General features: G+C 50.1%; 1 protein-coding gene and 1 long non-coding RNA gene across 6 annotated transcripts in view; one reads left to right on the forward strand and one right to left on the reverse strand.

Annotated features, from left to right (window-relative positions):
• The window catches only part of LOC134931969 (uncharacterized), a 66641-nt gene extending 48814 nt beyond the window's left edge, over window positions 1-17827 (reverse strand). The window contains exon 1 of the long non-coding RNA XR_010179212.1: window positions 17562-17827. This is a non-coding gene — a long non-coding RNA (uncharacterized LOC134931969). The remainder of the gene's footprint in view (window positions 1-17561) is intronic.
• A 123-nt stretch (window positions 17828-17950) lies between these two features.
• PPIP5K1 (diphosphoinositol pentakisphosphate kinase 1) overlaps window positions 17951-18216 on the forward strand; it is a 281975-nt gene continuing 281709 nt past the window's right edge. For all 5 annotated transcript variants that reach the window (XM_063925882.1, XM_063925883.1, XM_063925886.1 and 2 more), the window contains exon 1: window positions 17951-18152. The gene's annotated coding sequence lies outside the window, so the exon portion shown is untranslated. The remainder of the gene's footprint in view (window positions 18153-18216) is intronic.

Genomic DNA, 18216 nt, shown 5'->3' on the forward strand with positions numbered 1-18216 from the left:
GCCTCGTCGTTCCATGCCAGTTCGGATGCCAGGATCTGGAACTGTATCAGATATTGTCCTACAGTACGTGACCCCTGGCGTAAACGGAGAATCTCGGATGAAGCTGAGGTTACCCGGCCTGGCTCGTCGAAGATGCGCCTGAATGTTGACACGAAGGCAGTGTAGGAAGATAGCAGGGTGTCGGACCTCTCCCATAACGGTGATGCCCAATCAAGGGCTGAGCCACTGAGAAGAGAAATAATGTAGGCAATTTTTGTACGGTCACTGGAAAAATTGCCAGGTTGTAGCTCAAACTGAATCTCACACTGGTTGAGAAATCCCCTGCAGAATCTTGGAGATCCGTCAAATTTTGCTGGCGTTGGAAGATGAAGACGTGGAGCAGAAATGGGTAAGGTGGGTGGGGTTATAGCTGGAGTCACTGTGGTTGACGCACCAGACGCGCCTGATCCACGGAGAGTTGTCTGAATCCCATCCAGCCGAGTAGAGAGATCCTGGAGACAGCGGATGATGTGGCCCTGTGCAGCCTCCTGATGTTCTAGTCGGGCTGCCAGTTCTTGCATCGGCCTGGCCGCTTGATCCTGGTCTCCGGCTGGATTCATTAGGTCAGTGCTTACTGTCACAACTGAGGGCCTGAGCTGACGGGAGGCAGCCTCAGTTGTAGGGGCTGAGATGTACCGGAACCTGGGAGGTTGTATCAGACCCCTGGACATGTAAGTAACATGAATAATAACTGCCCGAAGGCGTGACCACGACAACTTGGATAAAAGTCAATGATGTTTATTATGACAACTCCGCAACACAGCAGCAGTAAAAGAAAACGTAAAAGTCAGCAAAGAATAAATACAGTTCCTGGGTACTACAGGATGACAAGAGCCACAGGGCACTGGTAGTGTGAGATAGTTCTTATGATCTTCTAGATGGAAAGTCCTTACCAGGCCCGACTGTAGCAATGGAGATAACCCAGGATTGTGCCAGCTGGTGTTCCAGGAAAAGCTGGGTTGCTGAAGATAAAACAGCTGCTGTGGATACTGGCTGGAACCAGACTGTTGTTAGCACGGAGTGGATACTGGCTGGAACCAGTTAAATAATAAATGAACTTGGGAGCGATGAAATATGAACTGAAATGTAGAACTTGAGAGCGGAGAAATAATAATACCGGTGGAGAGTGGTAAAGTGTAGAAAGGACACCGGCCCTTTAAGGGAAGCTGTACTCTGCTGGAAGCTGAGCTGGAAGCAGGTAATGTTGTAGCTGGAAACAGATGAATCCACAATGGATTGGAGAGTCAGGCTACACCGCAGGTGGAATGCTGGTGCGGGTCTCTATGGTGGAAGTCTTGAGACAGGAGCTGGAACCTGGAAGACAATCACAGGAGAGAGACAAACAGGAACTAGGTTTGACAACCAAAGCACTGACGCCTTCCTTGCTCAGGCACAGTGTATTTATACCTGCAGCAAGGAAGGGATTGGCTAGGCAATTATGCAGATTAACAATACTGACAACAGATTGGAGGAAATGATCAGCTGACAGAATCCAAGATGGCTGCGCCCATGCAGACACTTGGAGGGAAGTTTGGTTTGTAATCCATGTGGTAATGAAAACAGTAATGGCGGCGCCGGCCACTGGAGACAGGAGACGCCAGGCTGACAAGTGCACATCCAACCACGCGGACACAGCGGAGGCCGCGGCTGACGTAATCGCCACTCTGACACTCTGCATGCAGAAGCTCAGGGACGACGGCGGAGGCCGCGGGAGACGCCATGCCAGATGTAATAAGGCGTTACTGTGACAGCGTCTCAGAGAGACAGGAGAGGATGCAGGAATGTGAACATTAGGATAACAGATGGGATCCGGTCCCGGAGCGCTGAGCCAGCCTTAGGAGGCATCTGATGGGTAAGAAATGGCGTCCAGATACCCGGATCGTGACAAAAGGGAATTCCGGAGGAAGTTATCCCTACACTATTTAAAGCTAGGAAAGAAGTGAACGTAACCATTATCACCGCATATGGCGGAAATATGTTGCGTACTGTGAGGCCAGGAAGGCCCCAAAGGAGAAATTTCAGCTAGGTCGATTTCTGCACTTCCTACAGTCAGAGGTGACTATGGGCCTACAATTGGGTTCCATTAAGGTCCAGATTTCGGCTCTATCGATTTTCTTCCAAAATGGAACTGGCTTCACTGCCTGAAGTTCAGACTTTTGTTAAGGGAGGGCTGCATAGTCAGCCCCCGTTTGTGCCTCCAGTGGCACCGTGGGATCTCAACGTGGTGTTGGATTTCCTGAAGTCGCATTGGGTTGAGCCACTTAAATCCGTGGAGCTATAATACCTCACGTGGAAAGTGGTCATTCTGTGGGCCTTGGCGTCGGCCAGGCGTGTATCAGAATTGACAAAAGCCCTTATCTGTATTTTATATGGGAAAGGCGAAATTGAGGACTCGTTCCCAATTCCTTCCTAAGGTGGTATCAGTTTTTCATGTGAACCAACCTATTGTGGTGCCTGCGGCTACTTGGGACTTGGAGGATTCCAAGTTACTGGACGTAGTCAGGGCCCTGAAAAGTATATGTTTCCAGGACAGCTGGAGTCAGGAAAACTGACTCGCTATTTATCCTGTATGCACCCAACAAGCTGGGTGCTCCTGCTTCTACGCAGACGATTGCTTGCTGGATCTGTAGCACGATTCAACTTGCACATTCTGCGGCTTGACTGCCGCACCCTAAATCTGTAAAAGCCCATTCCACGAGGAAAGTGGGCTCTTCTTGGGCGGCTACCCGAGGGGTCTCGGCTTTACAACTTTGCCGAGCTGCTACTTGGTCAGGGGCAAACACGTTTGCAAAATTCTACAAATTTGATACCCTGGCTGAGGAGGACCTTGAGTTCTCTCATTCGGTGCTGGAGAGTCATCCGCACTCTCCCGCCCGTTTGGGAGCTTTGGTATTATCCCCATGGTCCTTACGAAGTCCCCAGCATCCACTAGGACGTCAGAGAAAATAAGATTTTACTCACCGGTAAATCTATTTCTCGTAGTCCGTAGTGGATGCTGGGAACTCCGTAAGGACCATGGGGAATAGACGGGCTCCGCAGGAGACTGGGCACTCTAAAAGAAAGATTAGGTACTATCTGGTGTGCACTGGCTCCTCCCTCTATGCCCCTCCTCCAGACCTCAGTTAGGATACTGTGCCCGGAAGAGCTGACACAATAAGGAAGGATTTTGAATCCCGGGTAAGACTCATACCAGCCACACCAATCACACCGTATAACTCGTGATACTATACCCAGTTAACAGTATGAAATATAACTGAGCCTCTCAACAGATGGCTCAACAATAACCCTTTAGTTAAGCAATAACTATATACAAGTATTGCAGACAATCCGCACTTGGGATGGGCGCCCAGCATCCACTACGGACTATGAGAAATAGAATTATCGGTAAGTAAAATCTTATTTTCTCTGACGTCCTAAGTGGATGCTGGGGACTCCGTAAGGACCATGGGGATTATACCAAAGCTCCCAAACGGGCGGGAGAGTGCGGATGACTCTGCAGCACCGAATGAGAGAACTCCAGGTCCTCCTCAGCCAGGGTATCAAATTTGTAGAATTTAGCAAACGTGTTTGCCCCTGACCAAGTAGCTGTTTGGCAAAGTTGTAAAGCCGAGACCCCTCGGGCAGCCGCCCAAGAAGAGCCCACTTTCCTTGTGGAACGGGCTTTTACAGATTTTAGCTGTGGCAGGCCTGCCACAGAATGTGCAAGCTGAATTGTACTACAAATCCAACGAGCAATAGTCTGCTTAGAAGCAGGAGCACCCAGCATGTTGGGTGCATACAGGATAAACAGCGAGTCAGATTTCCTGACTCCAGCCGTCCTGGAAACATATTTTCAGGGCCCTGACAACATCCAGCAACTTGGATTCCTCCAAGTCCCTAGTAGCCGCAGGCACCACAATAGGTTGGTTCAGGTGAAAACGCTGGAACCACCTAAGGGAGAAACTGAGGACGAGTACTCAATTCCGCCCTGTCCGAATGGAAAATCAGATAAGGGCTTTTACAGGATAAAGCCGCCAATTCTGACACGCGCCTGGCCCAGTCCAGGGCCAACAGCATGACCACTTTCCATGTGAGATATTTTAACTCCACAGATTCAAGTGGTTCAAACCAATGTGACTTTTGGAACCCAAACTACATTGAGATCCCAAATTGCCACTGGAGGCACAAAAGGAGGCTGTATATGCAGTACCCCTTTTACAAACGTCTAAACTTCAGGGACTGAAGCTAGTTCTTTTTTGGAAGAAAATTGACAGGGCCGAAATCTGAACCTTAATGGACCCCAATTTCAGGCCCATAGACTCTCCTGTTTGCAGGAAATGTAGGAATCGACCCAGTTGAATTTCCTCCGTCGGGCCTTACTGGCCTCGCACTACGCAACATATTTTCGCCAATTGCGGTGATAATGTTTTTGCGGTTACATCCTTCCTGGCTTTTGATCAGGATAGGGATGACTTCATCCGGAATGCCTTTTTTCCTTCAGGATCCGGTGTTCAACCGCCATGCCGTCAAACGCAGCCGCGGTAAGTCTTGGAACAGACAGGGTCCTTGCTGGAGCAGGTCCCTTCTTAGACGTAGAGGCCACGGATCCTCCGTGAGCCTCTCTTGAAGTTCCGGTTACCAAGTCCTTCTTGGCCAATCCGGAGCCACGAATATAGTGCTTTCTCCTCTCCATCTTATCAATCTCAGTACCTTGGGTATGAGAGGCAGAGGAGGGAACACATACACTGACTGGTACACCCACGGTGTTACCAGAGCGTCTACAACTATTGCCTGAGGGTCTCTTGACCTGGCGCAATACCTGTCGAGTTTTTTAATCATGTGGACGACTTCTGGGTGAAGTCCCCACTCTCCCGGGTGGAGGTCGTGCTGAGGAAGTCTGCTTCCCAGTTGTCCACTCCCGGAATGAATACTGTTGACAGTGCTATCACATGATTTTCCGCCCAGCGAAGAATCCTTGCAGCTTCTGCCATTGCCCTCCTGCTTCTTGTGCCACCCTGTCTGTTTACGTGGGTGACTGCCATGATGTTGTCCGACTGGATCAACACCGGCTGACCTTGAAGCAGAGGTCTCGCTAAGCTTAGAGCATTGTAAATGGCCCTTAGCTTCAGGATATTTATGTGAAGTGATGTATCCAGGCTTGACCCTAAGCCCTGGATATTCCTTCCCTGTGTGACTGCTCCCCAGCCTTGCAGGCTGGCATCCGTGGTCACCAGGACCCAGTCCTGAATGCCGAATCTGCGGCCCTCTAGAAGATGAGCACTCTGCAACCACTACAGGATGGATACCCTTGTCCTTGGTGACAGGGTTATCCGCTGACGCATCTGAAAATGCGACCCGGACCATTTGTCCAGTAGGTTCCACTGGAAAGTTCTTGCGTGGAATCTAACGAATGGGATTGCTTCGTAGGAAGCCACCATTTTTACCCAGAACCCTTGTGCATTGATGCACTGAGACTTGGTTCGGTTTTAGGAGGTTCCTGATTAGCTCGGATAACTCCCTGGCTTTCTATTCCGGGAGAAACACCTTTTTTTTTTTTCTGGACTGTGTCCAGGATCATCCCTAGGAAACAGAAGACAAGTCGTCGGAACCAGCTGCGATTTTGGAATATTGAGAATCCAATCGTGCTGCCGCAACACTACCTGAGATAGTGCTACACCGACCTCCAACTGTTCCCTGGATCTTACCCTTATCAGGGAATCGTCCAAGTAAGGGATAACTAAAATTCCCTTCCTTCGAAGGGATATCATTTCGTCCATTACCTTGGTAAAGACCCGGGGTGCCGTGGACCATCCCTACGGCAGCGTCTGAACTGATAGTGACAGTTCTGTACCATAACCTGAGGTACCCTTGGTGAGAAGGGTAAATTTTGACATGAAGGTAAGCATCCTTGATGTCCCGAGACATCATGTAGTCCCCTTCTTCCAGGTTCGCAATCACTGCTCTGAGTGACTCAATCTTGAATTTGAACCTCTGTATGTAAGTGTTCAAAGATTTTAGATTTTAGATTTAGAATCGGTCTCACCGAGCCGTCTGGCTTCGGTACCACAATAGTGTGGAATAATACCCCGTTACCTGTTGCAGGAGGGGTACCTCGATTATCACCTGCTGGGAAAACAGCTTGTGAATGGCTTCCAAAACTGCCTCCCTGTCAGAGGGAGACGTCGGTAAAGCCGACTTTTGGAAACGGCGAGGGGGAGACGTCTCGAATTCCAATATGTACCCCTGAGATATTACCTGAAGGATCCAGGGGTCTACTTGCGAGTGAGCCCACTGCGCACTGAAATTCATTGAGAACGGGCCCCCACCGTGCCTGAGCTTGTAAAGCCCTAGCGTCATACTGAGGGCTTGGCAGAGGCGGGAAAGGGTTTCTGTTCCTGGGAACTGGCTGATCTCTGCAGCCTTTTTCCTCTCCCTCTGTCACGAGCAGAAAAGAGGAACCTTTTGTCCGCTTGCCAACAAAGGACTGCGCCTGATAATACGGCGTCTTATTTTGAGAGGCGACCTGGGGTACAAACGTGGATTTCCCAGCTGTTGCCGTGGCCACCAGGTCTAAAAGACCGACCCCAAATGTCCCCTTTCAAAGGCAATACTTCCAAATGCCGTTTGGAATCCGCATCACCTGACCATTTTACTGGTAGAATTGGACAACGCACTTATACTTGATGCCAGTCGGCAATTATTCCGCTGTGCATCATGCATATATAGAAATGCATCTTTTAAATGCTCTATAGGCAATAATATACTATCCTTATCTAGGATATCAATATTTCCAGTCAGGGAATCCGACCATGCCAACCCAGCACTGCACCTCCAGGCTGAGGCGATAGCTGGTCGCAGTATAACACCAGTATGTGTGTAAATACCTTTTTGGATACCCTCCTGCTTTCTATCAGCAGGATCCTTAAGGGCGGCCATCTCATGAGAGGGTAGAGCCCTTGTTCTTACAAGCGTGTGAGCGCCTTATCCCCCCTAGGGGGTGTTTCTCAACGCACCCTAACCTCTGGCGGGAAAGGGTATGCAGCCAATACTTTTTAAGAAATTATCAATTGTTATCGGGGGGAAACCCACGCATCATCACACACCTCATTTTATTTCTCAGATTCAGGAAAACTACAGGTAGTTTTTCCCTCACCGAACATAATACCCCTTTTTGGTGGTACTCGTATTATCAGAAATGTATAAAAACATTTTCCATTGTCTCAATCATGTAACGTGTGGCCCTACTGGAAATCACGGTTGTCTCTTCACCGTCGACACAGGAGTCAGTATCCGTGTCGGCGTCTGTATCTGCCATCTGAGGTAACGGCCGCTTTAGAGCCCCTGACGGCCTATGAGACGTCTGTAATTTTCAACAGTACATCCACTCAGGTGTCGACCCCCTAGGGGGTGACATCACTGTTACAGACACTCTGCTCCGTCTCCACATCATTTTTCTCCTCATACATGTCGACACAAACGTACCGACACACAGCACACACACACAGGGAATGCTCTGATAGAGGACTGGACCCCACTAGCCCTTTGGGGAGACAGAGGGAGAGTATGCCAGCACACACCAGAGCGCTATATATATACAGGGATAACCTTATATAAGTGTTTTTCCCCTTATAGCTGCTGTATGTTTTAATACTGCGCCTAATTAGTGCCCCCTCTCTTTTTTTAACCCTTTCTGTAGTGTAGTGACTGCAGGGAAGAGCAGGGAGCTTCCCTCCAACTGAGCTGTGAGGGAAAATGGCGCCAGTGTGCTGAGGAGATAGGCTCCGCCCCCTTTTCGGCGGCCTTATCTCCCGGTTTTTTGTATATTCTGGCAGGGGTTAAATGCATCCATATAGCCCAGGAGCTATATGTGATGTATTTTTTGCCATGTAAGGTATTTCTGTCATGTTTTATTGCGTCTCAGGGCGCCCCCCCCCAGCGCCCTGCACCCTCAGTGACCGGAGTATGAAGTGTGCTGAGAGCAATGGCGCACAGCTGCAGTGCTGTGCGCTACCTTATTGAAGACAGGAACGTCTTCTGCCGCCGATTTTTCCGGACCTCTTCGCTCTTCTGGCTCTGTAAGGGGGCCGGCGGCGCGGCTCCGGGACCCATCCAGGCTGGACCTGTGATCGTCCCTCTGGAGCTAATGTCCAGTAGCCAAGAAGCCCAATCCACTCTGCACGCAGGTGAGTTCGCTTCTTCTCCCCTTAGTCCCTCGATGCAGTGAGCCTGTTGCCAGCAGGTCTCACTGAAAATAACAAACCTAAACTAAAACTTTCACTAAGAAGCTCAGGAGAGCCCCTAGTGTGCACCCTTCTCGTCGGGCACAGAAATCTAACTGAGGCTTGGAGGAGGGTCATAGGGGGAGGAGCCAGTGCACACCAGTTAGTCCTAAAGCTTTCTTTAGATGTGCCCAGTCTCCTGCGGAGCCGCTATTCCCCATGGTCCTTACGGAGTCCCCAGCATCCACTTAGGACGTTAGAGAAAAGCTGATACCACCTTAGGAAGGAATTGGGAACGAGTCCTCAATTCCGCCTTATCCATATAAAATACAGATAAGAGCTTTTGACAAAGCCGCCAATTCTGATACACGCCTGGCCGACGCCAAGGCCCACAGCATGACCACTTTCCACGTGAGGTATTGTAGCTCCACGGATTTAAGTGGCTCAACTCAATGCGACTTCAGGAAATCCAACACTACGTTGAGATCCCACGGTGCCACTGGAGGCACAAACGGGGGCTGACTATGCAGCACTCCCTTAACAAAAGTCTGAACTTCAGGCAGTGAAGCCAGTTCAATTTTGGAAGAAAATCGATAGAGCCGAAATCTGGACCTTAATGGAACCCAATTTTAGGCCCATAGTCACCTCTGACTTGTAGGAAGTGCAGAAATCGACCTAGCTGAAATTCCTCCTTTGGGGCCTTACTGGCCTCACAGCACGCAACATATTTCCGCCATATGCGGTGATAATGGTTTGCTTTTACTTCTTTCCTAGCTTTAAATAGCATAGGGATAACTTCCTCCGGAATGCCTTTTCCCTTCAGGATCCGGCGTTCAACCGCCATGCCGTCAAACGCAGCCGCGGTACGTCTTGGAACAGACAGGCCCCCTGCTGCAGCAGGTCCTGTCTGAGCGGCAGAGGCCATGGGTCCTCTGAGATCATTTCTTGGAGTTCTGGGTACCAAGCTCTTCTTGGCCACCCGGAACAATGAGTATAGTTCTTACTCCTCTCCTTATTATTCTCATTACCCTGGGTATGAGAGGCAGAGAAGGGAACACATACACCGACTGGTACACCCACGGTGTTACCAGAGCGTCCACAGCTATCGCCTGAGGGTCCCTTGACCTGGTGCAATATCTTTGTAGCTTTTTGTTGAGGCGGGACGCCATCCTGTCCACCTGTGGCCTTTCCCCACGGTGTACAATCATTTGGAAGACTTCTGGATGAAGTCCCCACTCTCCCGGGTGGAGGTCGTGTCTGCTGAGAAAGTCTGCTTCTCAGATGTCCACTCCGGGAATGAACACTGCTGACAGTGCTAACACATGATTTCCCGCCCATCGGAGAATCCTTGTGGCTTCTGCCATCGCCATCCTGCTTCTTGTGCCGCCCTGTCGGTTTACATGAGCGACCGCCGTGATGTTGTCTGACTGGATCAGCACCGGCCGGTGTTGAAGCAGGGGTCTAGCCTGACTTAGGGCATTGTAAATGGCCCATAGTTCCAGAACATTTATTTGTAGGGAAGTCTCCTGACTTTTCCATAGGCCTTGGAAGTTTCTTCCCTGTGTGACTGCCCCCCAGCCTTGAAGGCTGGCATCCGTGGTCACCAGGACCCAGTCCTGTATGCCGAATCTGCGGCCCCCTAGAAGATGAGGACTCTGCAGTCACCACCACAGCGACACCCTGGCCCTTGGAGACAGGGTTACCCGCCGATGCATCTGAGGATGCGACCCGGACCACTTGTCCAACAGATCCCACTGGAAGATCCTTGCATGGGACTTGGAGAATGGAAATTCTTCGTAAGAAGCTACCATCTTTCCCAAGGCTCGCGTGCATTGAAACACCGATACCTGTATTTGTATTAGGAGGTCTCCGTCTAGAGACGCCAACTCCTTGGACTTCTCCTCCGGGAGAAACCCTTTTTATCCTGTTCTGTGTCCAGAACCATACCCAGGAACAGTAGACGCGTCGTAGGAACCAGCTGCGACTTTGGAATATTCAGACTCCAGCCGTGCTGTTGTAGCACTTCCCGAGATAGTGCTACTCCGACGAACAACTGCTCCCTGGACCTCGCCTTTATAAGGAGATCGTCCAAGTACGGGATAAGTACTTCGGCCATTACCTTGGTAAATACCCTCGGTGCCGGGGACAGACCAACGGCAACATCTGGAATTGGTAATGACAATCCTGTACCACAATTTTGAGGTACACCTGGTGAAGAGGGTAAATAGGGACATGCAGGTAAGTATCCTTGATGTCCAGTGATACCCTGAAATTTTCCAGGCTTGCAATAATCGCCCTGAGCGATTCCATTTTGAACTTGAACCTTCGTATATAAGTGTTCAAGGCTTTCAATTTTAGAATGGGTCTCACCGAACCGTCTGGTTTCGGTACCACAACATTTTGGAATAGTAACCCCGGCCTTGTTGAAGGAGGGGTACCTTGATTTCACCTGCTGGAAGTACAGCTTGTGAATTGCCGCCAGTACTACCTTTCTCCGAGGGCAGCAGGCAAGGCTGATGTGAGGCAACGGCGAGGGGGAGTCATCTCGAACTCCAGCCTGTATCCCTGTGATACTACTTGCAGAACCTAGGGATCCACCTGTGGGCAAGCCCACTAGTCCCTGCAGTTCCCGAGACGCGCCCCCACCGCACCTGTCTCCACCTGTGGAGCCCCAGCATCATGCGGTGGACTCAGGGGAAGTGAGGGAAGATATTTGATCCTGGGAACTGGCTGACTGGTGCAGCTTTTTCCTTCTTCCCTTGTCTCTGTGCAGAAAGGAAGCGCCTTTGACCCGCTTGCTTTTCTGAAGCCGAAAGGACTGTACCTGAAAATACGGTGCTTTCTTAGGCTTTTGTGAGGAAACCTGAGGTAAAAATTTTTCTTCCCAGCTGTTGCTGTGGATACGAGGTCCCAGAGACCATCCCCAAACAATTCCTCACCCTTATAAGGCAGAATCTCCATGTGCCTTTTAAATGCAGCATCACCTGTCCACTGCCGGGTTTCTAATACCCTCCTGGCAGAATGGACATTGCATTAATTCTGGATGCCAGCCGGCAAATATCCCTCTGTGCATCCTTTATATATAAGACAACGTCTTAAATATGCTCAATGTTAGCAAAATATTATCCCTGTCTTAGCGTATTAATATTATCTGACAGGGTATCAGACCACGCTGCAGCAGCACTATTTATGCCGAGGCAATTGCAGGTTTCAGTATATAACCTGAGTGTGTAAATACAGACTTCAGGATCGCCTCCTGCTTTTTATCAGCAGGTTCCTTCAAGGTGGACGTATCCTAAGACGGCAGTGCCACCTTTTGACAAACGTGTGAGGGCCTTATCCACCCTAAGGGATATCTCCCAACGTGACCTATCCTCTGGCGGGAAAGGGTACGCCATCAGTAACTTTTTAGAAATTACCAGTTTCTTATCGGGGGAAACCACGCTTCTTTACCCACTTCATTCATTCATCTGATGGGGGAACAAAACACTGGCTGCTTTTTCTCCCCAAAAATAAAACCCCTTTTATGTGGTACTTGGGTTCATGTCAGAAAATGCGTAACACATTTTTCATTGCCGAGATCATGTAACGGATGTTCCTAGTGGATTGTGTATATGTCTCAACCTCGTCGACACTGGAGTCAGACTCCGTGTCGACATCTGTGTCTGCCATCTGAGGTAACAGGCGTTTTTTGAGCCCCTGATGGTATTTGAGACGCCTGGGCAGGCGCGGGCTGAGAAGCCGGCTGTCCCACAGCTGTTACGTCATCCAGCCTTTTATGTAAGGAGTTGACACTGTCGGTTAATACCTTCCACCTATCCATCCACTCTGGTGTCGGCCCCACAGGGGGCGACATCCCATTTATCGGCATCTGCTCCGCCTCCACATAAGCCTCCTCATCCAACATGTCGACACAGCCGTACCGACACACCGCACACACACAGGGAATGCTCTGACCGAGGACAGGACCCCACACAGCCATTTGGGGAGACAGAGAGAGAGTATGCCAGCACACACCAGAGCGCTATATAATGTAGGGATAAACACTATCACTGAGTGAATTTTCCCCAATAGCTGCTTGTATAAACAATATTGCGCCTAAATTTAGTGCCCCCCCCCTCTTTTTAACCCTTTGAGCCTGAAAACTACAGGGGAGAGCCTGGGGAGCTGTCTTCCAGCTACACTGTGAAGAGAAAATGGCGCCAGTGTGCCGAGGGAGATAGCTCCGTCCCTTTTCCGCTGACTTTTCTCCCGCTTTTTTATGGATTCTGGCAGGGGTAATTATCACATATATAGCCTCTGGGGCTATATATTGTGATTATTTTGCCAGCCAAGGTGTTTTTTATTGCTGCTCAGGGCGCCCCCCCCCCCCCCCAGCGCCCTGCACCCTCAGTGACCGGAGTGTGAAGTGTGTATGAGGAGCAATGGCGCACAGCTGCAGTGCTGTGCGCTACCTTGGTGAAGACTGAAGTCTTCTGCCGCCGATTTTCCGGACCATCTTCATGCTTCTTGCTCTGTAAGGGGGACGGCGGCGCGGCTCCGGGAACGAACACCAAGGACGGGTCCTGCGGTCGATCCCTCTGGAGCTAATGGTGTCCAGTAGCCTAAGAAGCCCAAGCTAGCTGCAAGCAGGTAGGTTCGCTTCTTCTCCCCTTAGTCCCTCGTTGCAGTGAGCCTGTTGCCAGCAGGTCTCACTGTAAAATAAAAAACCTAACATATACTTTCTTTCTAGGAGCTCAGGAGAGCCCCTAGTGTGCATCCAGCTCGGCCGGGCACAGAAATCTAACTGAGGTCTGGAGGAGGGGCATAGAGGGAGGAGCCAGTGCACACCAGATAGTACCTAATCTTTCTTTTAGAGTGCCCAGTCTCCTGCGGAGCCCGTCTATTCCCCATGGTCCTTACGGAGTTCCCAGCATCCACTAGGACGTCAGAGAAAATAAGATTTTACTCACCGGTAAATCTATTTCTCGTAGTCCGTAGTGGATGCTGGGCGCCCGTCCCAAGTGCGGACTGTCTGCAATACTTGTATATAGTTATCGTTAACTAGAAGGGTTATTGTTGAGCCATTTGTTGAGAGGCTCTGTTATGTTCATACTGTTAACTGGGTATCATATCACGAGTTATACGGTGTGATTGGTGTGGCTAGTATGAGTCTTACCCGGGATTCAAAATCCTTCCTTATTGTGTCAGCTCTTCCGGGCACAGTATCCTAACTGAGGTCTGGAGGAGGGTCATAGTGGGAGGAGCCAGTGCACACCAGGTAGTCCTAAATCTTTCTTAGCTGTGCCCAGTCTCCTGCGGAGCCGCTATTCCCCATGGTCCTTACGGAGTCCCCAGCATCCACTACGGACTACGAGAAATAGATTTACCGGTGAGTAAAATCTTATTTTCTTTCCTTTATACATACAGACCCTAGTATCAGGAACAGTAGGGTCCTCAGTGATATGTAATACGTCTTTTAATGCCACAATCATGTACTGAATGCTCTTTGCCAGTTTTGGATCTAATCTGGCATCACTATAGTCGACACTTGAGTCAGTGTCCATGTCGGTATCCGTGTCTGCTAGCTGGGCAAATGAACATTTTTGTGACCCCGAGGGGGTCTGGACTTGTAACAACACATCCTCTACTGATTTCTTCCAAGCTTGGTTCTGAGACTCAGATTTATCCAATCTCTTATTAGAGCCACATTAGCATTCAAAGCACTCAAAACATTCACCCAATCAGGTGTCGGCGGTGCCGACAGGGTCACTCCCACAGCCGTTTGTGTCCCTAACATAGTCTCCTCCTGGGAAGAGCACTCCGCCTCAGACATGCCGACACACGTGTACCCAACACACACAGACTCACTGGGCCTATAGGGTACAGACCCACAGTAAAGCCTGTCAGAGAGATACAGAGGGAGTTATTGCCAGCTCACACCCCAGCGCTCAATCCCGGTCTGATACACCACAGAAAATGCCCCAGACCTGCAGCGCTTTTATAATTAACATATAATATTAACATATAATGCACCAAAATAACTGTGCCCCCCCCCCCCCCCCCCCCCCCGTTTTTCACCCTGATACTTATGGAGCAGTGTGAGGAAGGACCAGCGTCTCTGCAGCCTTGTGTAGAGAAACGGTGCCGGGCTGTGTGCTGTGAGGGCTAAGCTCCGCCCCCGTAATGGCGCGCTTCAGACCCGCTCTTTTCAAATACATTTTTATACTGGCGGGGGTCCGGACAGTGCCCTGGCACTATGTCCGCTCTTGCCAGTTACTTATAGAGGTCATATATGCTGCCCAGGCCCCCCCCCCCCCCCCCCCCCACGCCCTGCACCCTGTAGTGTCGCTTGTGTGGGAGCATGGCGCGCAGCGTGCGAGCGCTGCGGTACCTCAGAAGCCGTCACTGAAGTCTTCTTTTCTTCTTCTACTCACCAGTCTTCTGACTTCTGGCTCTGCAAGGGGGGTGACGGCGGGCTCTGGGAACGAGCATCTAGGCGTACCTAGCGATCAGACCCTCAGGAGCTAATGGTTTCCTGTAGCCAAAGAAGCAGAGCCTATAAACTCACAGAAGTAGGTCTAACTTCTCTCCCCTAAGTCCCACGAAGCAGGGAGACTGTTGCCAGCAGTACTCCCTGAAAATAAAAAAACCTTTTTCAGAGAAACTCAGTAGAGCTCCTCAGAGTGCATCCAGTCTCACTGGACACAGATTCTAAACTGGAGTCTGGAGGAGGGGCATAGAGGGAGGAGCCAGTTCACACCCTTTGAAAGTCTTAAAGTGCCCATGTCTCCTGCGGATCCCGTCTATACCCCATGGTTCTTGATGTGACCCTAGCATCCTCTAGGACGTATGAGAAATATTGCCTATGTACTGTACCATATGCTATTTTGAATGGAGTGTAAACAGGTAGGAAATGCACATACTGCCCCTGTAAGCTATCCTACTTAATAAGTATGTACACATAATCAAAATGTTGTAGTTAGTGGCTTTTTCTTTATTATTTTTCTTTATTTAAATTGGCTATCATCAAATGAGGGCTTATTACCAATCAATAAAAATAATAAAATTAGGCAGGCGGGGTAGCTCTGTTACTAAATAACCACGGGGTGGAGGAAAGGGTATAGTGGTGCGCTTAGAAATAGCAGCAAGTATGTCAATATTCCGTCTTGGAGGGGACTCTCAACCTCCACCACATAGAGAAATTGTAGAACAGAAGTGACAGAAACAGACAAGGATGCGCTAAGAGGGTGTGATAAATATAAAACTGAATACGTTCACCACTTTTTTCTCCTCCACGTTTTGCGTATGTGGATATAATCCTCATGTGCATGTAAGGAAATTAAAGAGAAAAATATGCCTTATGGTGAAGCACAGTTTAATACATTAAAAACATATCACAATTTCCAACATCAACATTTAAAAGTGCAAGTGCAATGCAAGTGGTGAACGTATTCAGTTTAATTTTTATCACACCCTCTTAGCGCAACCTTGTCTGTTTCTGTCACTTCTGTTCTACGAGCGTCTGTTACTGTTGTGCCTAGGGGCGGCCTCACTGCTAAATCCGCCCCTGGTGGGGTCCTGAGGACAGTGCTGTTTCTAGTGGCGGGCAAGCCGTGTGATCGCACGCGGCACTTGGTGGCTCTCCTATCCTGCTTCCCCTCCTCCTTTCCATGGTACTTTGCTCGGGGGAAGAGATTTGCAGAATGATGTGGTTGCGTCGTGATGCAACCGTATCATTCCATGAAACTCTGTCCCCCGAGCAGAGTACTATGGATGAGAGGAGGGGGAACAAGAATACACACCCCTGGCAACGAGCATTACCCTTGGCAATGAGCGTGACACCCAGTGCATGAAACGCCTGGCAACAAGAATGACAACCAGCACATGAAACCCCTAGCAATGAGCGTGACACCCAGCGCATGAAACCCCTGGCAATGAACATGACACCCAGCGCATGAAACCCCTGGCAATGAACATGACACCCAGCGCATGAAACCCCTGGCAATGAACATGACACCCAGCGCATGAAACTCCTGGCAACAAGCATGACACCCAGCGCATGAAAGCCCTGGCAACGAGCTGGTAGTTTAAAAGTAATTAGAAGCTTTACTTTAGGGCATAATTTATCATAGGCATTGCGGTGTATGGCATAATATGGTGCAGGGGGCATGTCTGAGGACAGAGTTTGAGAACCTGTGGCTTTGAACATCAAATCCAGCAATGTGATAGCAAGTAGTATCACAGTCATTGGATGGTATAATCACTGGGTGCAGTGTGTGCAATGCACACGGGCCCCCTGGGGACCAGGGGTGCCCCCACCGCACATCCTGCACCCATTATGTTTAATACTCACTTTCCGGAGTCCCGTGGCGCAGCAGCAGCAATCACTGGGAAAATAGAGCTGCGCCATTTTCCCAGTGTTTTGTGCATGCGCAACAGTAAAATCACTGGGAAAATGGTTGCTGCACCATTTTCCCGGAGATCTGCGCATGCGCCCTAGGCACTGGGACAGCGCCAGGGCCCCCTAGTGCAAAGAGTCTCTGTGCCGCTAGAGGGAGCGGGCCCACATGGAGCCTGCACACGTGACTCCTCCTTTATAGAAACGCCCTTAGGTGTAACTATCAATGGTTTTATTGTGCGTATGCGCAGAAGCCTTCAGAACTTTGCACATGTGCACATTATCTGTGCTGTGGACACTTGGGGTGATTTAGACCTGATTGCTGGGCTGCTAAAATTGTAGTCCTGCGATCAGATAGTCGCCACCCAAGGGGAGTGTATATTCGCCATGCAGGTATGCGATCGCATGTGTACTGTATGCCAAGCAGCTAAAAAATCCCTCAGTCAGCGGACAGTTACATATCCGTTTGCACTTCACTCACTAGTGGCTGGTTATTAAAAGTGTGTGCAGTCTGTGCGCAGCCCAGGACTTACTCCTACAGTGCAATCAGAACGGGCTGATCAGGTTCGGAGTTGACGTCACACACCCTCCCTGAAAACGCTAGGGGAACACCTGCATTTTCCCTGACACTCCCAGGAAACGGTCAGTTACCACCCACAAACGGCCTCTTCCTAGCAATCAACATGTGAATGACTGTGCGATTAAAATTTTTGCATCAGCCTGTTGCTGCACGGCGATGCCTGTTGTTGTTTGGCGACGCGCATTGCGTTGCATGTGCAGTTAATAGCTGATTGCCTGCTGTGCTTCCAAGTGTCTGCAGCCGCACAGAAGTAGCTAGCCATCGGGCATGAGAGCTGGCAACCATCGAATACTTCAAATTCGATAGGTTATTTTTTTTCCCCCCGTCCATCGAAAAGGGGACATCGATGGTGCTAGCCACTTACGATGTCGCTCGATTCCTACTTCAAACTCCTAGATGCTGGGAGGTATATTGAGTTCTTCAATAGCCCAATTTGCTGTTGCCGGAGGATCTGTGTGAGAGTGGGCGGAACAGCAGGGCTGTAACACACGGGTGTGATCATCGCTATATGTGCCGTATTTTCATCATCTACGATGCAGTACGAGGCGGTAGCACAGTCTGCCCGTTAGGGGCCAGCGGCCACCGAGACTCCATTACCGACTCTTACAAAACAAGGCATTATAACTAACAATATATAGAAGTGACAGAGGCAGCAGCGGCAACACCCCGTGACGTGCGCACTGCGCAGGCGCCAGCGCCATATTTCCGGAGCTCTTCACGCGGAGGGGGTCAGGGGTGAGGGGTGAGAGGTCAGATGAGTCAGTCTCAGAGTGGAAAAGGTCCCTTAGCCCACTTGATTCTAGCATCTACCGTCTCAGAGTCTCAGAACATTTGGATGTGCAATCTTAGCGGCTTCTCGTGCCCTGCTGCGCTGTCTTGTCCTCGTCACCATGGCTCAGTACCACTCGCCCCGGCCGCTGCCTGCCCCCCGCAATCCTGGCTGCGGTCTGCAGAGGTAAGTGTGCGTCTGTGCAGGCAACCCGGGGGCCTGGAACATGTACGTGTATTGGTGTGTGCAT

Source organism: Pseudophryne corroboree, chromosome 6, assembly GCF_028390025.1.
Source record: "Pseudophryne corroboree isolate aPseCor3 chromosome 6, aPseCor3.hap2, whole genome shotgun sequence".
Lineage (NCBI taxonomy): Eukaryota > Metazoa > Chordata > Amphibia > Anura > Myobatrachidae > Pseudophryne > Pseudophryne corroboree.